Below are 6,321 nucleotides of genomic sequence, written 5' to 3'. Positions count from 1 at the left end.
AAATGCAGTCTGTTATTGCCAGTGACCACATGTGGTCCTCGGCTGGTCCTGGCACTGCGTTCCTGCGTGGAAACGAAGGCTTCCCCGGGATGCACTTTGCTCTGCCTGGGCTGGGGTCACCCCCTGCTCTTGGCTCAAACTCCCCTGGAGGAGCTGTACTCTTGCTGCTCCTGGCAGCACGGTGTAGTAAGAGGCCTGTTGTGGCCTGGGGGAAGTACCTGCAACCAGTAGTAAGCAATGATCTCTGCATATTACCCTGTCCCACATACATCTGGTGCCACGCATTGTAGATATGTAATTCAAGTCTTCTATTTCTTTTATTTGTTTACATGTACAAACATCTGTATTCATAAGTGAGCGTAGTGACTCTGTAAGGATTTTACTAAATTTAATATGTAACATTATTCAGAGTGGGAAGGTATAGGGGTATATTTTTAATTTGAAAAATCAGTATATTGCCACTTTGTGAGGGTGGGGAGCCTGCCTTTGGAATTTTTGCAAGAACTTGGTGCAAGCTATTGCTGCCATTGAACACCAGCTTGTCCTGTAGGGATGGGCACTGCTGACAAGGTGCTTGCCGTGCAGCCTCCATGATCACCCTGAGCTCCTGCCTTGCCTTTCCTTCTGGAGCAGCCTGGCTCTTGCTGCTCCCTGACAGTGACCTCAGGAGGAGCTGGTGCTCCATGAGACAGGATCAGGGTGATGTGCCTGCTCTGACACATCCAGTAGTGCTCAAAGTTCTGCCAGGGCCCGGATTTCTGGGTGAGAATACGGGGTGACAGATAACAGGAGTGGAGGCCCTCACAGGAGGGATACAGGAGGGAGTTGGGGAGAAGTGAAGACCGGCTTCACACCAGAGGCCTGGGTTTAGTTTTGAGATACATAGCAGAAGAGTGGAGGAGGTGAGGGAGCATGCATATGTTTGGAAAGGCAGACTTGCACTTGCTTATTAAAAAATACTTTGGGAGCGCATATTTTGCAAAACTGTGAAAGCTGTCCAGACTTTCATCTATCTCATTGACATAATTGACATTTCCTTCACTGAAAGTTTGCATACTGAGCCACAGTTCACATAAAATAAAGGGTGATCTGCATCATCTTGATAGGCAGGGTGAGTTGCTTCCCTCCTTAAGCTTTCTATCAATCTCTCTCAAAAAGTAAGTGATCGTGACTTGTCTTAGTGTGTTAATTTTATATGTATATGTATCCATAACTGGCCACAGAAGATAGTTTAATCAGTTTACAGAAGGGATTGTGAAATGTGGTTGCCTGCAGCAGAGGACCCAAAATTCAACCTGAAGCAGGGTTGCCAATGTGTCAGTGTCAGCAAAGGCTCAGATTAAATTTTGGCCAGGTTTTTCTTGCCCCAGGTGTGTGATATCTCCCACATTCCTCACTGTTCCTTTTGTCTTTGGGGGCCATCTTGATGGGGGACCATCTTCAGTATGTGGTTGCAGTTCCTACAGAGCCTGCATGATGTAGCAGAACATGAACCAGCACACTACGCTTATTCAGCTAACTTCAGTGAATTTACCCCAGCAATCGCAATAAAGATGGATGGTACAGCCTTGACTTGGAAGATTCTTTCCCATCCCCTATTCCAGAGTCCTTTTGAATTTACTGTAAATTTGGACATGAGGATATAAAACAGTGACAAAGACTTCAATGCATTTCATTGGAAAACTGCTTTTTCCCTTCAGTCTGTCTGCCTTCGTCATCTTCTGGTTACGTAACTGTGAGTCTTTATCTCCAAAGGAGGTAGCTGCTGTGTAGGCTTAGATCTTTGGCTCAGCTAATTATGTTTGTCACTGCTGGAACCACTGGCAGGTAAGGTCAGATCACATAGCTCTTGCATCTTACTGGTGGCTGGTTTCCTCTGAAGGTTAAAAAATGCTGGTGCAGTTTAGTCTTCTGGAGGCTTTTCTGTCTTGCTCAAATCCAATGAAACAATTTGTTTTATGCTGCCTATGAAGCACTTACTTACTGAATTTGCTGTTAAATTTACAGGAGGAGCCAATCACATTGTTAAAAACATATGAAGTCATAAGGTAAAGTCAATGAGAATAGAAGATCATGTTTAAAGTCACTGTCATTCTTGTGGAAAATTACTTGTATCCAGGACTAGTCCTTGATACGTTAGTTTAAATCTCTGAAGAGAGACTGCAAGAAATAACTTATATCTTTTAAATACAAACTTCTGCAGAGTCTATTTTTTTAGCCAGAAGGGCAAATATTGCTGTTGTGTTACTATATGAGTTGTTGCTAGGAGTACATCTGTGCACAGTTGCTTTATTTTCCTTCACACCATGTTCTTTTCTTGTGTGCAGTTTTGTGACCCACCCTCTAAGAGCCCATCCTCTTAAAAAAATTAGATAATGTGTGCATCAACTCTTTAAAGAAGACAAGACTCCACTAATAGCTCTCCTAGGGCTAGAGGTGTGGTTGGAAAATAAAATTCATAAGCAGTGAAGAGAAAGAATTATCCTACGTGGATTTGGGAGAGAGAAAAAAGAGGGAAAAGGTCATCTTTGGAGCACCATGTCATCAGTATTCTTGGCTGGGACCCTGGGGAGCTCCCTGTGTTTTAACTGGAAACTCATGTTTTAACTGTTTGATTGTCTGCTGTTTAACTTAGCTGGCAAAGGAGTTCTCCAGACCATTTATGGTGATTTGTAAGTTACATTGGGGCCATTCCAGGGAATAAAAGCAAGGGTTGTGCCAGTGTTTAAGTATTATTTTTAAAGTACTTAATTCAATTAAATGACTTGATATGCCAACACCTAACTCTTAAATAGCTGGCCTTGGAAACCCAGCTCCACAACTGGGGACCTGCGCTTTCTCATCAATACATGTAGTTCGTTAGATGTCTCAAAATAGGGTCTACGTACATTGAAAGAGAAAAACTATTTGAAACTTTTCTGTCAGTAATGCATTTTCATTCATTCAGGATTCATGACTATCATCCTCCTTCCAAGATGTGTCTTACAGTTGTTCCTTAGAAAGAACGAGCAAAGATATTCTGCACAAAACTTGGCAACTACATCTGCTGCTACCCAGTGATCTGCTGCTTTGGGGCTAGCGCCCTGTCCCACAGAGTGGGAAATATTTGGTGTTCTTGTTAGGGAATTCGAGAGAGATCCAGCTTTTCTATGGCCCTGGCCCACCCCAGTGGGTCACTTGGTTTTGTCCACTTGGGTCTCTCCAGTCACTGGCACCAAGGCACCCAGGTCCTCTGACCCATCTGAGTCTCATCACTGGTGCTCAGATCCCTCATACACGCACATACACACAAAATACAGTCCCTCACCCAGGAAAAGAGCTAGAAATGAATTTAATTAGAAGATAGGACAGCCTGTGCTGAGCAGGCGCAGGGCATGGCCAGACAAGCACATCAAACTGTTGACATGCAACCAGCTCTTCTTATTCCCTCATCCCTCCCTTTCCCCACACTTGTTCCTTCCCAAATCACCTAGCTCCCTCCTTTTCTCTGCTTTTGATTCCCCCCCCTAAATGTCCCATAGGAAGTCCTGTGCAATCCTGAACTGCTCTTGCCCTTCATCCCGCAATGTGTCCTATATTCCTGGGCTGCAGTCCCAAAGTTGCTGTGGTGTTGACTTGATGTGTTTCACTCCTGAACCCAGGGGCTGTCTGAAACAGCGCTGGCAGGGGTCCAGACAAGTTGTTCCTTCCCTTCAGTTCTAAATTTGGGATTCTACCTGCCCTTTTGTTCCTGTGCTTCTCTGGACTAGTGGAGGTGGGCCTTTGATGGGCTGATGGCTTTTGTGATGGGCCAGGGAGGAGCCAGGGTGGGGTATTATCTGGGCTACCCCCATGCTATTGTCTCCCTGCACTCCTTTGTGGGTGTGCAGATGAGCTTTTGTCACATAATTTTGCAGTTTGTATCTTTCTCAGCCTGGTAAAGGAGCTTTTAGACCTGTGGCAGTTTCCCTGGAGAGTGATATAAAATGGGAACTTTGCCTTTCCAGTCCGGTAGTTATTACTGGTTTATATGTAGTGCATAAGCATTTCAGGAACCAGAACCTTCAGGCTGTCCCTCCCTCAGGCAAATGATTTAAGCAGTCCACTATTAGCAGTCAGCTTTTCTCTTGGTCTTACTCCTGATCTAATGAATCTTGGGTTTCTTTCTGAATGGTGTCACAACTGCAAAAGGAGTGGAGAATGCCGTTCCCCTCAGCTGTGTGACTGAGGATGTAACTTTGGACACCTAAGAGTCACGAGGCCTTTTTACAAAAAGTAAGCCACATGCCCCTGCCTTGTTCCCTCGCCTGCCTTTGCAGGGCTTCACTGAGTGTTGGACGTCTTGTGAATGTCTTGGATCAGGCCTCACAGGTGACATTGGCATCTTTCTTCCAGGTTTTGAGGGGGCCTCAAGTGGGTGCTGCTATGCTTCTGTCTACTCTTCAGAAATACTAGCTTTTGTGCTGGGAATTGCAGTGCAGCAGGTGATGTGGCTGTGGGATGCATGGTGCTTGCTGGGCATGTGCTGTATCACTGCTGACCAGTGTGTCCCTGAAGCACTCAACATATTACAAGGTACATGTCAACCAGCTGCCTGTGTGGGGTGCAGCTGCATCCCGTCTATGCCATGTATTCCAAATATCTTTAATGCTGTGGCCCCAGTGAAGCCACCACATTGTTCCAGTATCCTGGACAAATACTGGAAATCCTTAATATTTGGTCAGACCTCAACTAAGTTTTCAGGTGGAAAGCTTCAAGTTGGCCATGACAACCCACATGTATGTAAGCCTTAGGTTGGGTTCTTTGCTTAATGTCTTATATGCCCACGACAGTCTGGACACACAGGGAAGCAAAATTGTAAGTGTATAGTCAGTCAACTTTGACAAATGTCTCAAATTGCTGCTGAATGAGGGGTTTTTAGATTGCAGTTTTACAGTTTGGTACTGAAAAATTTCCAAAGTCTTTGTTTTGGATCTGGCCCTAAATAGGATGACCCATGTGATTATAGACCTGTCAGACTGATGAGGATCCCAGGCAAGAGAATAGAATTACTGATACAGGAGTTGCTTCAGTAATGAATTAAAGAAAACTAATGTAATTAATGTCAATCAACCTGGGTTTGCAGAAAAATAGATTCTGTCACGTTAGTTTGTAATTGCATCAGAGATATTAACTGTGGTTCCTAAAGGTAATGCATTCAGACACGTGTGAGGCATATGACTCGACCACACAACACTAAATCAAGGAAACAGAATGACACAGAGACAATGTTGTCCCCAGTAAATGCATTAAAACATTAGCTTAGGATGTCTCAAAACGTAATTTTACAGGAGGAATTGTTATTGCACGTTTTCAGCAGGATTCCTCTTATGCCATTTCTTGGCTGTGTGCTACTAAATATTTAATACCATTGAAACAAACATCCAGTTGTCACGGACGCTTGCAAATGATACAAAGATGGAGGGAATAGTTAGGAATGAGTGTGACGGAGTGGGATATCCACCAAATGGGATCTCCCCAGGTGATGCTATGTCAAAAGGACTAACAGTTCATCCCTGGAAGGAAAACGAAGTATCAGCAGTGGAGATGATGCTGTAGTACATCTGCTTTCATACTTTCAGCAGCTGTGCCTGGGATCCTCTCTCCAGATCTGGTGTTAGCTCCAGAATATAGCAAAATAACAAAAGTCTGTTGAACTTCCAAAGAAAACGTTAAAGGGTGCTTTGATCACAGTCATTGCCTCTGTTCAGAAATCCCCTAAGAAGACTTTTCCATCTGGCTAGGCAGTACTAGAAGTTGGATGAAATTAGGTGCTGGGTGATGTCTCTTCCAACTCGAAGTAGTCTGTAATTCTTTTTCTAACAGATAAGCTGTGGTTCAAACAGGATGTAGTGTGGCAAAGTGGTGTGATTTGTTTCATTAAGAAAGCTGGATAAGACTATCACAGCTGAATCCCAGTTCCCAGAAGGTATTTGTGCTGCCACCGTTTCTCTGTAGCCAACAATCACAGACAATTTAACAACTTGTTATATCCTTGGCTAACTGTAGATATGAAGTAGAGTTTGTCTTGTTTCAATTCTGTGTATTTTTTGAGTACAGTGACACATAAAAGATTATGAGCTGGGAGGATTCACTTTTGAATGTGTACTTGTATACTAACCTCACAAAACATTACTGCTGATATGCACTTAGTATTTTATTTAAGTGCAAATTTTAGGTCCCATCTCAAAGCATAGCAAATAGAAACTGTGATTTTTGGTGTCTAAGAAAGAATCAGGAACAGCATGGGAAATTTATATGGAGGAGTGAATATTGTAGAAAGATGCTGTTCTCTTTTTTTTT

Source organism: Netta rufina, assembly GCF_964035555.1.
Source record: "Netta rufina genome assembly, chromosome: 1".
Classification (NCBI taxonomy): domain Eukaryota; kingdom Metazoa; phylum Chordata; class Aves; order Anseriformes; family Anatidae; genus Netta; species Netta rufina.
This window is presented reverse-complemented; position numbering follows the sequence as displayed.